Source organism: Bubalus bubalis, chromosome X, assembly GCF_019923935.1.
Source record: "Bubalus bubalis isolate 160015118507 breed Murrah chromosome X, NDDB_SH_1, whole genome shotgun sequence".
NCBI lineage: Eukaryota > Metazoa > Chordata > Mammalia > Artiodactyla > Bovidae > Bubalus > Bubalus bubalis.
Window position 1 is genome coordinate 25,882,754 of NC_059181.1, and position 17,613 is coordinate 25,900,366.

The following is a 17,613-nucleotide window of genomic DNA, read 5'->3' on the forward strand; positions in this document are numbered from 1 at the left end:
AGAAAACTGCCATTGTTCCACATAGCTACTAGCTAAACTATGGAGAATCATACTTTTACAGCACAGCAGGCTAGTAATGAAAACCATTTGCAATGACTCTTTAAATGTTTCCCAAAATTATGCTCTTTTATTTGGATAAATCATTTTGGTTACATAAGTGGCTCAGAAATATGACATTATTTAGTTGCAAAGGGATTTATTTTTTAACAGTGCAGCAATTACATCCTAAAATAACTATTATTCAATCTATTCCACCAGTCTTGGGAGACTAAGCAGATGTCAGATATTCTAAAATATCTGACTTTAGGTGAGTTTTGGATGTTACTGTGAAAGAGGAATTTTGAGATCTGTTATATCAGAGGATGCCAGTAAGCTATGTGCTTACATAATGATGGCAACAGCTCTCAGAGGGGCATCTGAAGCATAATTGTCAGGTCAAAGAATAATACTATTTTAGAACTAGATGAGGAAATTTAGAAGTCATATCTCTATTCACTTTTTAATAGGTGAGGAAATGAAGTGATCCAAATAATTAGAGGACTGCCTGAGATCATGCATCTAAAGCACACCATAGGAAGATCTCCAGACTTTAAATGATCATTCCACTAAATTGGCTTTACTACACATCTTCCCACTCATGTTCCACATGTACTGCTTTTAGAGAGACAGAGAAACTTGATAGCACATTTCAGTAGAAAATGCGTGGATTTTTGGGTTAGGACAATCTGAACTTGAAATTTTCATAAGCCAAAAAATCTTCACCTGTTTACATGGTATCCTTCAGAGTGACTGGAATCATTCTCTACCTGTTTTTCTTGCATCATCATTCTCCCCCTCCTGCCTTCCATTACACTGGATCATTCTTATCAGCATTCAAACATGCTGTCATTTCTGCCATCCAGAAAGAAATCATTTTTTACTCCACATCTCTCTCCAGATACATTCCAATTTCTTATTCACCATTTATGAGAAAACTATAAAAACTGCACAGAAGTTTTGAGATACTGCCTATACCCAATTATTTTCTTCCCATTTTCCTTTGAACTTGCTTCACATAGGCTCTCTGTCCATCATTCCATTGACACAGCTCTTGTCAAGGTCACCACATCAGTCAACTATATAACAAGCACAGACTCTCCACCAACTGCCTATCAAAATCAACTGTCTAGGAGGCAGTTGATGGGCACATGTGGTAGGCTGGACAGCTCTAAGCCACAGACTGGGTATGGGTCTCCAAGGGTATCTCATCCTCCTCGGACCAGCAGGCTAACTAGACCATGGTCTCCTCATGGTGAGACAGAAGGGCAAGACAAATGGAAATATACGTATCTCAGAAGGCATTAAAAGTGAAAGTCGCTCTGTCGTGTCCGACTCTTTGCAACCCCATAGACTATACATTCCATGAAATTCTCCAGGCCAGAATACTGGAGTGGGCAGCCTTTCTCTTCTCCAGGGGATCTTCCCAACCCAGGGATCAAACCCAGATCTCATGCATTGCAGGAGGATGCTTTACCAGCTGAGCCACAAGAGAAGCCCAAGAATACTGGAGTGGGTAGCCTATCCCTTCTCTAGCAGATTTTCCTGACCAGGAATTGAACTGGGTGTCCTGCATTGCAGGCAGATTCTTTATCAACTGAGCTATCAGGGAAGCTCTGATCTCTTTTCTGTGATCCTTCAGCCAAAACAAGTAACATGGCTCGAAGTTCAAGATCAGGGACAGAGACATACTTTGCCACTAGTGGGAAGAACTGAAAAGTCACAAGGAAAAGGACATGGGTAAAGACAGAGCTGAAAAACTAGAGATGAACAATGTTACTATACCACTGTCACTAATAAGCCCCACAGTACTAAATCAAATAGTCAAATCTAAATGCTCATCTATTTTAAATATTCAGCAGCATGTGACATAGTTGATCACTACTTCCATGCTGAAACTATTTTTCCCCTTGACTTGTAACTCACCCCATATTCCTAGTTTTCCCACTTCCTTCTCACTGGTTTTTCCTTCTATGCTTTGTTGGTTCTTCTTTGTCTTTTTTTACATTGGGTACCCCAGGAATCAATCTTGAGGCATTTTATCTTTGCTCTGGTTTATCTTTCTCATGGTCATGGCTTAAAAACCATCTACAATATTTAACATCACTTAATTTTACACTTTAAAATGGTTAAGATGGTACATTAAATGTTATGTATTTTTTTTACCACAATTAAAAATAAAAACAAAACAAAAGCCCATTGATAGACTGATAAATCATATATGTGTATCCTCAGCTTGTATGTCTCCCCTTAAAGTCCAATGTCATATATCCAAATATATCCAATTGTCCAATAAAAATCTGAAACCTGATATATTCAAAGCCCAACTACCGATCTCCCACCAACACAAACATGCTGTTCTAGGTACTTCTCCCGCCTCTGTGAGTGGCAGCTACATATTTCGAGTTGCTCAGGCTCAAAACCTCTTTGGTTATCCTTAACTCTACTTTTTCTCCCATATCCCACATCCAATGTATCAGCAATTCTTGGTTTCTTGGTTCTACTTTCAATATATCCAAGACCTGAGTACAACTCTCCACCTCCGACATGCTGTCCCTTTTTTCCCAAGTCACCTTCATTTCTGGTCTGATTCATTATAACAGCCTTCTATTTGATGTCCATTAACACCATCTTCCTCCACATCTACTCTATTCTCAACATAGCGGCCAGAGTAATCCTTATAGAGCAAAAGCTGCATTAGACCACTCATGTTGTTACAACTCCAGTGGTTTCCAACCTCAATCCAAAGAAATTCCAAGTTCTTACAAAGACCTTCAAAGCCCATCCACACTCTGGTCTCATTACCTCTTTGTCCTCATCTCCCATGACTATTAACCTCACTCCTTACATGACAGAGGGAAAAAAACCTCAGCAAAAATCGATGCTCTAACAGGCTTTGTATGTATTATATACCATGAGAACAGGGCTACCTTATACATTTGTGCAGGCGGCACATTACACAAAGATGGGGAGTAAAAAAATGCTGTAATCTACATGAATGTTTCTAATGAAGCTGTGCAGTTCCTAACCTGCATGTTCTTAGATACTTGTCAATGGGAAGATAGAAATAAGTAGGATAAATCAGGGAAATATAAACCACATAACATAGTGATGAGTGTTAAGGAAAAGAAGAGACCTGTGCTGGGCAACACAAATCTAAATAGGATGAACTTGTAAGGTCTTCACAAAGAGAATGATCTTTAAATAAATAACTGGAGGAGAAAAGAAAGGAAGTCCTGTGCAAAACTGGGAATTGTACTCAGGCAAAGAAATAGCATATGCGAGGAACAATATGAGATGAAACCCATATCTGGTATGTTCTAAGAAAAGGAGAGAAGCCAATGTGGCTGGAACAGAGAGAACTAAATGGATAGTTTCAGAAAATGAGGTCACAGACATAAAGGGAGTCATGATTGTACAAGGTCCTGTAAGGTCTTTGACTTTCACTCTGAGTGAGAACAAAGCTATTGGAGGTTATGAACAAACCTAACTTCAGCTTTAAGTGGTAGCTCTGACTGAAGGGAAAAAAAAAAAGATAGCTCAGTTGTTTTGTTGAAAAAGACTGAAGACTGCAAGGAATCAAGGGTGAAGACAAAGAGATAAGTTAAAACATAAGGGATTGGAGGTTAGGAGACTAGAGTGACAGCACTAGAGATGGGGAGAAATTTTACTGGGTTACTATTGTAAATTGTATCTGTTTATGCTTTTCTCTTGGAGAAGGAAATGGCAACCCACTCCAGTTTTTGCCTGAAGAATCCCATGGACAGAAGAGCCTGGCGGGCTACAGTCCATGGTGTCGCAAGAGTCAAACATGACTTAGCGAGTAAACCACCACCACATGCTTTTCTCACCACTTACTAGTTATGTACATAATGTGATAGATGTCTGTGTACGTATGTGTGTGTGTGTGCATGTGCATTTGGTATGAAGATGACTGAATTCTTTGCTTCTAAATGGCTGTTTGACTTCAAAATTAGGCCATGTAGATATGTCACTACCGCAAACCAAATTACTCTTGTTTTGAACATTTATATTTTTTTGCTCACTTTAAATGTTTTCTAATCCAGAAAAATTTTGAGTGATTGTACCCATGTTTCAGTTCAGTCACTCAGTCATATCTGACTCTTCGCGACCCCATGAACTGCAGCAAACCAGGCCTCCCTGTCCATCACCGACTCCTGGGATTTACCCAAACTCATGTCCATTGAGTTGGTGATGCTATCCAATTATCTCATCCTCTGTCATTCCCTTCTCCTCCTGCCTTCAATCTTTCCCAGCATCAGGGTCTTTTCAAATGAGTCAATTCTATGCATCAGGTGGCCAAAATGTTGGAGCTTCAGCTTCAGCATCAGTCCTACCAATGAACATTCAGGACTGATTTCCTATAGGATGGACTGGTTGTTTCTCCCTGCAGTCCAAGGGACTCTCAAGAGTCTTCTCCAACACCACAGTTCAGAAGCATTAATTCTTCAGCACTCAGCTTTCTTTATAGTCCAACTCTCACATTCATATATGACTAATGGAAAATCCATAGCTTTGACTAGACAGACCTTTGTCAGCAAAGTAATGTCTCTGCTTTTTAATATGTTGTCTAGGTTGGTGAAAAAGTTGGCTTAAAGCTCAATATTCAGAAAACTAAGATCATGGCATCCAGTCCCATCATTTCATGGCAGAGAGATGGGGGAACAGTGGCAACAGTGGCTGACTTTATTTTTCTGGGCTCCAAAATCACTGCAGATGGTGATTGAAGCAACGAAATTAAAAGACACTTACTCCTTGGAAGGAAAGTTATGACCAACCTAGACAGCATATTAAAAAGCAGAGACATTACTTTGCCAACAAAGGTCTGTGGCTATGGTTTTTCCAGTGGTCATGTATGGATGTGGGAGTTGGACTATAAAGAAAGCTGAGCACAGAAGAACTGATGCTTTTGAACCGTGGTGTTGGAGAAGACTCTTGAGAGTCCCTTGGACTGCAAAGAGATCCAAGCAGTCCATCCTAAAGGAGATCAGTCCTGGGTGTTCATTGGAAGGACTGATGTTGAAGCTGAAACTCCAATACTTTGGACATGTCATGCGAAGAGTTGACTCATTGGAAAAGACCCTGATGCTGGGAAAGATTGAGGGCAGGAGGAGAAGGGGATGACAGAGAATGAGATGGTTGGATGGCATCATCGTCTCAAGGGACATGGGTTTGGGTGGACTCGGGGAGTTGGTGATGGACAGGGAGGCCTAGTGTGCTGCAGTTCATGGGGTCACAAAGAGTTAGACATGACTGAACGATTGAACTGAACTGAACTAGGTTAGTTATAGCTTTTCTTCCAAGGAGCAAGTGTCTTTTATTTTATTTTTTTTTATTATTTTCTTTTTACTAATTTTTTTTCTATTTTTTAACTTTGCAATATTGTATTGGTTTTGCCATATATCAAAATGAATCCGCCACAGGTATACATGTGTTCCCCATCCTGAACCCTCCTCCCTCCTCCCTCCCCATACCATCCCTCTGGGTCGTCCCAGTGCACCAGCCCCAAGCATCCAGTATCGTGCATTGAACCTGGACTGGCGACTCGTTTCATATATGATATTATACATGTTTCAATGCCATTCTCCCAAATCATCCCACCCTCTCCCTCTCCCACAGAGTCCAAAAGACTGTTCCATACATCAGTGTCTCTTTTGCTGTCTCGTATACAGGGTTATTGTTACCATCTTTCTAAATTCCATATATATGTGTTAGTATACTGTATTGGTGTTTTTCTTTCTGGCTTACTTCACTCTGTATAATAGGCTCCAGTTGCATCCACCTCATTAGAATTGATTCAAATGTATTCTTTTCAATGGCTGAGTAATACTCCATTGTGTATATGTACCATAGCTTTCTTATCCATTCATCTGCTGATGGACCTCTAGGTTGCTTCCGTGTCCTGAGTATCATAAAAAGCGCTGTGATGAACATTGGGGTACACGTGTCTCTTTCAATTATGGTTTCCTCAGTGTGCATGCCCAGCAGTGGGATTGCTGGATCATAAGGCAGTTCTATTTCCAGTTTTTTAAGGAATCTCCACACTGTTCTCCATAGTGGCTGTACTAGTTTGCATTCCCACCCACAGTGTAAGAGGGTTCCCTTTTCTCCACACCCTCTCTAGCATTTATTGCTTGTAGACTTTTGGATCGCAGCCATTCTGACTGGCGTGAAATGGTACCTCATTGTGGTTTTGATTTGCATTTCTCTGATAATGAGTGATGTTGAGCATCTTTTCATGTGTTTGTTAGCCATCTGTATGTCTTCTTTGGAGAAATGTCTATTTAGTTCTTTGGCCCATTTTTTGATTGGGTCATTTATTTTTCTGGAATTGAGCTATAGGAGTTGCTTGTATATTTTTGAGATTAGTTGTTTGTCAGTTGCTTCATTTGCTATTATTTTCTCCCATTCTGAAGGCTGTCTTTTCACCTTGCTTATAGTTTCCTTTGTTGTGCAGAAGCTTTTAAGTTTAATTAGGTCCCATTTGTTTATTTTTGCTTTTATTTCCAATATTCTGGGAGGTGGGTCATAGAGGATCCTGCTGTGATATATGTCGGAGAGTGTTTTGCCTATGTTCTCCTCTAGGAGTTTTATAGTTTCTGGTCTTACGTTTAGATCTTTAATCCATTTTGAGTTCATTTTTGTGTATGGTGTTAGAAAGTGTTCTAGTTTCATTCTTTTACAAGTGGTTGACCAGTTTTCCCAGCACCACTTGTTAAAGAATGTCTTTTAATTTCATGGGTGCAGTCACCATCTGCAGTGATTTTGGAACCCAAGAAAATAAAGGCTGCTACTGTTTCCATTGTTTCCCCATCTATTTGCCATGAAGTAAGGGGACCAGATGCCATGATCTTAGTTTTCTGAATGTTGAGTTTTAAGCCAGCTTTTTCACTCTCTTCCTTCACTTTTATCAAGAGGCTCTTCAGTTCCTCTTCACTTTCTGCCATCAGGGTGGTGTCATCTGCATATCTGAGATTATTGATATTTCTCCTGGCAATCTTGATTCCAGCTTGTGCTTCATCCAGCCTGGCATTTCACATGATATACTCTGCATATAAGTTAAATAAACAGAGTGACAATATGCAGCCTTGACGTACTCCTTTCCCAATTTGGAACCAGTCTGTTTGTTGTTCCATGCCCAGTTCTACCTGCTGCTTCCTGACCTGCATACAGATTTCTCAGGGGCCAGGTAAGGTGGTCTGGTATTCCCATCTCTTTCAGAATTTTCCACAGTTTGTTGTGATCCACACAGTCAAAGGCTTTGCATAGTCAATAAAGCAGAAGTAGATGTTTTTCTGGAACTCTCTTGCTTTTTCAATGATCCAATGGATATTGGCAATTTGATCTCTGGTTCCTCTGCCTTTTCTAAATCCAGCTTGAACATCTGGAAGTTCTCAGTTCATGAACTGTTGAAGCCTGGCTTGGAGAATTTTGAGCGTTACTTTGTTAGCATGTGAGATGAGTGCAATTGTGTGGTAGTTTGGACATTGTTTGGCATTGCCTTTCTTTGGCATTGGAATAAAAACACCTTTTCCAGTCCTGTGACCACTGCTGAGTTTTCCAAATTTGCTGGCATATTGAGTGAAGCTTGAAGTAGCTTAACTGAAATTCCATCACCTCCACTAACATGGTTTGCAGTGATGCTTCCTAAGGCCTGTTTGACTTCAGACTCCAGGATGTTTGGCTCTAGGTGAGTGATCACACCATTGTGGTTATCTGGGTCATTAAGATCTTTTTTGTATAGTTCTTCTGTGTATTCTTGCCACCTCTTCTTAATATCTTCTGACTTCCCTTGTGGCTCAGCTGGTAAAGAATCTGCCTGCAATGTGGAAGACCTGGGTTCGATCCCTGGGTTGGAAAGATTCCCCTGGAGAAGGGAAAGGCTATTCACTCCAGTATTCTGTCCTAGAGAATTCCATGGACTGTATAGTCCATGGGGTTGCAAAGAGTCGGACACAACTGAGTGACTTTCACTTACCCATGTTTAGCCATGCATATTACTGAGTATATTAAGAGTACTACTTCATTAATTCACATTTAGGTACCATATTTGCCCCCTATTTCTAGAAAAATACACTTGATGAGATTGAAATAAATCTATATTTAGCTAAAATTTTTAATAGACTTTGCTGTTAATGTTGTTAGTCTTTTCCAGCAGCTTTTGAAATACTTGTATGGTTTATTTTTCCTTTCAATGTGTCTCTCAAAAGAATTACATTACCATATTTTAAATTGTGAAATTTCCTTGAATTCTTTGGATAACATCTACTAGGTCATGAAAAATTTTTCTTTTAAGAATCTACAACATTTAGTTTGTCAATATTGCATTTCAGATACATGTATATTTCAGGAATACACACACACACACGTTCTTAAGTGAAAAATCATTTTTTTCTATTATGAGTGTTTTCTTTAACCAGTTTTGCTTTCAGGGCTAATGTGACAACCAATACTAATTGACAAGGTCTCCATATATCTCCTTGTTGTTTAACCACATGATTTGCAAAGTTTCTTCTAAGGTAATTAATTCTTTCATATTTTATACTTCTTTCTGGGACCTTCTGCTAAATAAGAGGTCAATGTGTCCCTGGTGGCTCAGATGGTCAAGAATCTGCCTGCAGTGCAGGAGACCCGGGTTCGATCCCTGGGTTGGGAAGAAACCCTGGAGAAGGGAAAGGCTACCCACTCCAGTATTCTGGCCTGGAAAATTCCATGGACTGTATAGTCCATGGGGTTGCAAAGAGTCGGACACAACTGGGTGATTTTCACTGAAACTGAAACTGTGACAGAAATGTGGGTACCCCATTTGCCATCTTGAACCTGAACTTTCTCAGGTTTGTACAAATAAGGCTTTAAGAAATTATGTATTACACTATTCCCATTACATTTTCTACTTTATATATATAATCCTAACTATAACCTGTCTTTGAAGTCAAATGCAAAATAAGGTTTTCAATTTATTTTTTAAATTTTTAAAATATTTATGGGCAATCCTTTAAAAAAAATTATTTCTTTATCTTTGTTGCCGTGTGTGGGCTTCTCATTGTGGTGGCTTCACATGTTGCAGAGCAACAGGCTCTAGACGCCCCAGGTCCATAGTTGGATCATGAGGGCTCAGAAGGTTGGGCGTGAGAGCCTCAGAAGTTGTGGTGCATGGGCTTAGTTGCTCCAAGACAGGTGGACTACTCCCAGGCCAGGGATGGAACCCGTGTTCCCTGAAATGGCAGGCAGATTCCCATTTACTGCCCAACAGGGAAGTTCTCAATTTATTTTCAATTCTTGTTTCATTGTACAGAATTCAGAGAGTGTAGCCGATATGATACTCTTTTTGTATTATAACTTTCTATGTGGCTCTAATATAGTCAGTTTTGGGGAAAGTTCCAGAATGACTTAACAAAGAATTGTTCCTTGTGCACAATTTTCTCTATTCATCTTTTTGACTAAGCTTATTAATTCTACTTAAATTTTCTATTTTTTGTCTACTTTATTTGTCAATTTCTGAGAAAATACATGAAGGATTCCCTTTATGTGGATTCATCTATTTACAGTATTTTTGGAAAACATTTCATTTTACATTTTGACTTTACCTTATTCAATAAGTAATTATACTGAGCTGTTATATATACTCTTGATGGGCCATATCATTTGATGACACAAAAATCCAAGCTTGTTTCACTGAATGATTTTAAACTTAAATTCTACTCTGACTGATTGTATCACTAATAATCATATTATGCTGTTATTTTAAAAATCTGGATTGTCTTTATCTTGATCCTTATTTTTACCCTTATAGTACATATTTTTAATCTTGTTAAGCATAATTAGCAAATTTCTATTACTGATTTAGTCTAATTTCTGTCATACTATTTTGTTTTTCTTAATGTGATTTGAATTTTACACCTTTCTTTCTCCTTTATTTTCCTTTTCTCCTAGCTTGATTTATCAAAATTGGTTACTACTGCTTTTCTGGTTTTTGAAATTTTTCTACTTTTCTAGAAATTACAGACTCAAATCTACCTTCAGAAATTCATACAAGATGTTAACACAGTTTTGTACATTTTGTAGATATCTCTGTGTCAAAAATTAGACAGCATTTGTATAAGAGACTACTAGTTGTCACCAAAGTTGAGAGCATACTTCCCAGACCTCCATATTTGTGGTCAGTAGAAAAAGATCTAGAGAAACTTATGTTGGTGTGTTATGTGAGAAAGTATTGGGTACACTTCCTACTGAGAGAAAAATACTTGCCCTAGAGATCCACAGGGAAGCTGATTTTGAAAATATACATTCTACACAGAGGCAATTGCTATATACAAATAAATCTCCTAGGCTGTGTGTAAATTATGGTTTGTGAGCTAAAATGATAAAAACTTAGTATAAAAATAATAGTAATTAAGTTAGACTATATGAAATTGTCAAGAGTTGGCAGTTTTGACCTTGGAAAATGGGCAATTTCATATGGTTCCATTTAACAAGAAATTAAAATTATGACATGGGGTGTGAGAAAGTATAAATATAATAATTTCAACATTTTCCATTGAGGGAAGTAAAATATAAAATACTAAGTTGACAAGTCAAAAATAGATTATTATTACTCTAAAAGTATATATTATAGAGCTTACATTATATGTAATGTAAAAATAATTATTAGACAGCAGAGATGGAAAGACAGAGTCTACTAATATACTCATTTTTTATGGTGGAGGGTTCAGTAAAGGTCTTAGGAATTATATATCATAGTTCACAAGTGTCATTGATTTTAAGGTGTACCATTATGATATACACGATTTTACTTTTAATTCAGAGTCATCAGTGTTGCTTCTTCTTCTTTATTTTGTCTGTGCCTCCAAGATCATTTGTCACGTTGTATTTCTTTAAAAAATTAAATAAACAGAAATGCTACAAGTCATCAATGATAGGTTCTCAAGATACCACTGTAATTATTTAAAACTAGCCTACTTTGGATTTTCACTCCAGCAATATTGCAAATACATCTGATTCACCATAAGCACTCCTGCCAATACGTTCCAGTGATTTAATTACACATCTTTTAATTTATATAATAAGTCAACAGAAGGATAAAAATTAACTGCCAAGCTTCTGAACATAAATAAAAACAGAATTATTTTAAAATATGCTTATGAAAAAGAAAGGGGGAAATATTAGACATAGATAATACACAGTAAGAGAAAAGGAGTAAAATCAAATCTTCTGACTACATCAATAAACTGTAAATAAGAAAAATTAACCTAATAAAAGAAAAGAATTCTTGTGGCATATGAAAAAGATTAATCTAAAACAGTTACACTGAGGGGACTCAGCCATACACACACATGTATCCATTCTCCCTCAAAGCCCCCCTTCTATCCAGGCTGCCACATAATATTAAGCTGAGTTCCATGTGCTATACAGTAGGTCCCTGTTCTTTATCCATTTTAAATACAGCAGTGTGTTTATATTCACCTGAAACTATCACAACATAGTTTGTTCATCGGCTATACCCCAATACAGGATAAAAAGTTTAAAAAAATAGCTAATATTTTAAAATAAAAAGTGAAAGAGTTACACTAATAAAAAGATGCAAAAACTCCAGAAGATGGATGAAAGAACATTTAAATAGTTTGTAAACAAGAACTAAGTTTGTTTAACTCACATATTGTTAACAGCCAGCATGCCATGTGCAAACAGGGGCAACTCGTATACACAATATATGTGATACTTTGTTGTTCAGTTGCTAAGTCATGTTTGACTCTTTGTGACCCCACGCACTGCAGCATGCCAGGCTTCCGTGTCCTTCACCATCTCCCGGAGTTTGCTCAAACTCATGTTCACTGAGTTGATGATGCCACCCAACCATCTAATCCTCTGTAACCCCCTTCTCCTTTTACCCTCAATCTTTCCCAGCATCAGGATTTTTCCAATGAGTTGGCTCTTTGCATAAGGTGGCCAAAGTACTGGAGCTTAAGCTTCAGCATCAGTCCTTCCAGGAATATTCAGGATTAATTTCCTTTAAGATAGACTGGTTTGATCTCCTTGCTGTCCAAAGGACTCTCAAGTGTCTTCTCCAGCACCACATTTTGAAAGTATCAATTCTCTGGCACTCAGTCTTCTTTATGATCCAACTCTAACAGCCATATAAGACTACAGGAAAAACCATAGCTTTGACTATATGGGCAAAGTGATGTCTCTGCGCTTTAATATGCCATCAAGGTTTGGCACAGCTTTTCTTCCAAGGAGCAAGCATCTTTTAATTTCATGCAATCACCATCCAAGGTAATTTTTGAGCCCAAGAAAATAAAATCTGTCACCTTTTCCACATTTTTCACATCTATTTGCCATGATGTGATGGGAGCAGATGTCATGATCTTAGCTTTTTTAAAGTTGAGTTTTAAGTCAGCTTTTCACTCTCCTCTTTCACCTCCATCAAGAGGCTCTTTAGTTCCTCTTTGCTTTCTGCCATTAGAATGATATTATTAGCATATCTAAGGTTGTTGATATTTCTTAAAGTAACCTTGATTTCAGCTTGTGAGTCATCCAGCCCAGAATTTTGCATGATGTACTCTGCATATAAGTTAAATAAGCAGGGTGACAATATATAAGCTTGACATACTCCTTTCCCAATTTTGAACTAATTCATTTTTCCATGTCTGGTTCTCATCGTTGCTTCTTCTCCTGCATTTAGATTTCTCAGGAGACAGGTATGGTGTCTGGTATGCCTATCTGTTGAAGAATTTTCCAAAGTTTGTTATGGTCCAAATAATCAGAGGCTTTCAGTTCAGTTCAGTCATTCAGTCGTGTCTGACTCTTTGTGACCCCATGAATCGCAGCACGCCAGGCCTCCCTGTCCATCACCAACCCCTGGAGTTCACTCAAAGTCACGTCCATCGAGTCGGTGATGCCATCCAGCCATCTCATCCTCTGTCGTCCCCTTCTCCTCCTGCCCCCAATCCCTCCCAGCATCAGAGTCTTTTCCAATGAGTCAACTCTTAGCATGAGGTGGCCAAAGTATTGGAGTTTCAGCTTTACCATCATTCCTTCCAAAGAATACCCAGGACTGATCTCCTTTAGAATGGAATGGCTGGATCTCCTCGCAGTCCAAGGGACTCTCAAGAGTCTTCTCCAACACCACAGTTCAAAAGCATCAATTCTTCAGCGCTCAGCTTTCTTCACAGTCCAACTTTCACATCCATACATGACCACTGGAAAAACCATAGCCTTGACTAGACGGACCTTTGTTGGCAAAGTCATGTCTCTGCTTTTCAATATGCTATCTAGGTTGGTCATAACTTTCCTTCCAAGGAGTAAGCATCTTTTAATTTCATGGCTGCAGTCACCATCTGCAGTGATTTTGGAGCCCCAAAAAATAAAGTCATTCACTGTTTCCACTGTTTCCCCATTTATTTCCCATGAAGTGATGGGGCCAGATGCCATGATCTTTTTCTGAACGTTGAGTTTTAAGCCAACTTTTTCACTCTCCTCTTTCACCTTCATCAAGAGGCTTTTTAGTTCCTCTTCACTTTCTGCCATAAGGGTGGTGTCATCTGCATATCTGAGGTTATTGATACTTCTCCCGGCAATCTTGATTCCAGCTTGTACTTCTTCCAGCCCAGCGTTTCTCATGATGTACTCTGTATATAAGTTAAATGAGCAGGGTGACAATATACAGCCTTGACGTACTCCTTTTCCTATTTGGAACCAGTCTGTTTGTCCATGTCCAGTTCTAACTGTTACTTCCTGACCTGCATATAGGTTTCTCAAGAGGCAGGTCAGGTGGTCTGGTATTCCCATCTCTTGAAGAATTTTCCACAGTTTATTGTAATCCACACAGTCAAAGGCTTTGGCATAGTCAATAAAGCAGAAATAGATGTTTTTCAGGAACTCCTGCTTTTTCGATGATCCAGCGGATGTGGGCAATTTGATCTCTGGTTCCTCTGCCTTTTCTCAAACCAGCTTGAACATCTGGAAGTTCACGGTTCACGTATTGCTGAAGCCTGGCTTGGAGAATTTTGAGCATTACTTTGACAATATACAGCCTTGACGTACTCCTTTTCCTATTTGGAACCAGTCTGTTTGTCCATGTCCAGTTCTAACTGTTACTTCCTGACCTGCATATAGGTTTCTCAAGAGGCAGGTCAGGTGGTCTGGTATTCCCATCTCTTGAAGAATTTTCCACAGTTTATTGTAATCCACACAGTCAAAGGCTTTGGCATAGTCAATAAAGCAGAAATAGATGTTTTTCAGGAACTCCTGCTTTTTCGATGATCCAGCGGATGTGGGCAATTTGATCTCTGGTTCCTCTGCCTTTTCTCAAACCAGCTTGAACATCTGGAAGTTCACGGTTCACGTATTGCTGAAGCCTGGCTTGGAGAATTTTGAGCATTACTTTACTAGCGTGTGAGATGAGTGCAATTATGCGGTAGTTTGAGCATTCTTTGGCATCGCCTTTCTTTGGGATTGGAATCGCTTCTTGGCCTTTTGGCTAAGATCAAGTGTAGTATCAGAGGCTTTAGCTTACTCAATAAAGCAGATGTGCTTTGCAATTCTCATGCTTTTTCTATGATCCAATGAACATTAGCAATTTGATCTCTGGTTCCTCTGGTTTTTCTAAACCCAGCTTGTACATCTGGAAGTTCTTGGTTCATGTAATGTCAAAGGTAGCTCAAAGGATTTGGGGCATTACCTTGAAGAACATGAAATGAGTGCAATTATACAGTAGTTTCAGCATTCTTTGGCATTGCCTTTCTTTGGGGTTGGAATAAAACCTGACCTTTTCCAGTCCTGTGGCCATAGGTGAGTTTTCCAAATTTGTGGTCACATTGAAAGTAGCACTTTAACAGCATCATCTTTTAGAATGTGAAACAGTTCAGCTGGAATTCCATCACCTCCACTAGCTTTCTTCATAATAATGATTCTTAGGGCCCATTTGACTTCTCAATCCAGGATGTCTGGCTCTAGGTGAGTGACTATACCATCGTGGTTATCTCAGTCATGAAGACCTTTTTGCATAGTTCTTCTGTGTACTCTTGCCATCTCTTTTTCTCTTTGCTTCTGTTAAGACCTTGTCATTTCTTTCTTTATTGTGCCCCCCTTTGTATGGAATGTTCCATTTGTATCTCCACTTTCCTGGCAGAGATCTATAGCCTTTTCCATTCTATGGTTTTCTTCTTCTTTTTTGGGGGGGAGGGGGCATTGTTCACTTAAGAAGGCCTTCTTATGTCTCCTGATGCTTAGGATTTAAGGAATACCAGCTAGAAGTCAGCAAATCAAGCAAAGATTAGGATCGAGCCAATTCAGAGTAAGGTACAGGCTAGGAGACAGACAATCAGAGTAAAGTACCAGCTAGTACTAAGCCAAATAGAGCAAGGTAGAGACTAGGAGTCAGCCAATCAAAGTACAAGTTAGGTCTCTGACAATCAGGGAAAATCACAGGCTGGGAGTCAGCCAATCAGATCAAAGTGAGGACTAGAACTGAGAGACATAGATGGATCCAGAACAGGGAAAAGATTTCCACTCTGCCAATGTGGGGAAAATATGTTGATTATTGACACATTCTGTGAAAGGAGTTATAATTAAAAGGGGAAAATGCTGGAAGAAATTCTCACCTACTGAGGTATGGGGAAATAATTCTGGCCTGCATGTGATTTATCTTGAACTTTAGGCTAACCAATACAGCCTGTTTATGGCCTATTAAGCATACATTGTACATATGCTTTAACCATTAAGAAAAAATACATTCAGAAAATAATACAAAGATGCATTTTGATTGTTATCCTCATTGTCATGTCTAGTAATTTTTAAGTGTTTGTCCAGGTACTATGACTAAGTAATATTCCCTTTCTTCTTCTGTACCTGTCCCTATACAAGACTGATGAGTATCCAAGAAAAGGGAGGGTTGAAACAGAACAGAACCCTATAATCCTTCTTCTGCACCCTCCAACATGTCCTCAGCCAGTCTTTTGTGTGTAGAAAACTTTAGTCAAAGAATAAGTTTAATTAGAAAAATGAGAACATGTGGAAAACAAGGAAAACAGTCAAAAAAGATCAAATAAGAATAATATACCGATCAAGCATAGACAGTGACCTTTAAATCTTTCTCAAAGCCTTGAGATAATACTCTGAGACATTTGAGATAATACTCTGAGCTGTCATATAGATACCAAACACTAGGGTGAAGAAGTTAACTTCATGATGACCATACTATACCCATGACATAAGGTGCCACAATTCTGAGAACTGGCCTCAAAGAAATGGGAATAAATGGACCCTGGAACTGAAGATTAAGGATACCTAAAACAACCAAGATGACTCAAACCACTGATGACCATTCTAAGATGATTATCAGAGCTGACTATGCTATTTCTGAATATAGCCCCCTCCTTCTGTCTATAAAAGCTCTTTCTTACCCCAAAGGTTGCCAGTGGTGGGGAGTTGGCCTTGGGCCTGACATTCCTTATGCCACCCCAGTTGCCAGCATCTAAATTAAGCAATATTTCCTTTCCACCAATCTGGCCTGTTTGTTGGCTTTTGAGAAGCAAGCAGTTGGAACCTACATCAGTTCAATTCAGTTCAGTTCAGTCGTGTTCGGCTCTTTGCAACCCCATGAATCGCAGCACGCCAGGTCTCCCTGTCCATCACCAACTCCCAGAGTTTATTCAAACTCATGTCCATCGAGTCAGTGATGCCATCCAGCCATCTCATCCTCTGTCGTCCCCTTCTCCTCCTGCCCCCAATCCCTCCCAGCATCAGGATCTTTTCCAATGAGTCAACTCTTCGCATGAGGTGGCCAAAGTATTGGAGTTTCAGCTTTAGCATCAGTCCTTCCAATGAACACCCAGGACTGATCTCCTTTAGAATGGACTGGTTGGATTTCCTTGAAGTCCAAGGGACTCTCAAGAGTATTCTCCAACACCACAGTTCAAAAGCATTCAGTTCAACAGCACAGTTCAAAATTCTTCAGCGCTCAGCTTTCTTCACAGTCCAACTCTCACATCCATACATGACCACTGGAAAAACCATAGCCTTGACTAGACGGACCTTTGTTGGCAAGTAATGTCTCTGCTCTTTAATATGCTATCTAGGTTAGTCATAACTTTCCTTCCAAGGAGTAAGTGTCTTTTAATTTCATTGCTGCAATCACCATCTGCAGTGATTTTGGAGCCCCCAAAAATAAAGTCATTCACTGTTTCCACTGTTTCCCCATCTATCTGCCATGAAGTGATGGGACCAGATGCCATGATCTTAGTTTTCTGAATGCTGAGATTTTCACATTTCAGTAACTATAGCACAGTCTAGGAGTCAGCCAACCAGAGCAAGGTACAGACTAAGAAGCAGCCAATCACAGCAAAGGAGATGCTAGGAATCAGTAGTGAGAGTGGAGAACAATCTAGCAGTCAGCCAATCAGGGGAAAGTAGGGGCTAGGAGTCAGCCAATCAGGGCATAGTATAGGCTTGAATCAGCCAATTACGGTAAGGTACAGTCTGCTGTCACTGCTGCTGCTAAGTCGCTTCAGTCATGTCTGACTCTCTGTGACCCCAGAGACGGCAGCCCACCAGGCT

At 39.3% G+C, this 17,613-nt stretch overlaps 1 long non-coding RNA gene and 1 pseudogene across 2 annotated transcripts in view; one reads left to right on the forward strand and one right to left on the reverse strand.

The window, feature by feature from the left end:
• LOC123331776 overlaps nucleotides 1-17,613 on the reverse strand; it is a 496,106-nt gene that overhangs the window by 443,412 nt on the left and 35,081 nt on the right. The window lies entirely within an intron of this gene.
• On the forward strand, nucleotides 14,517-14,623 carry LOC112582435 (annotated as a pseudogene).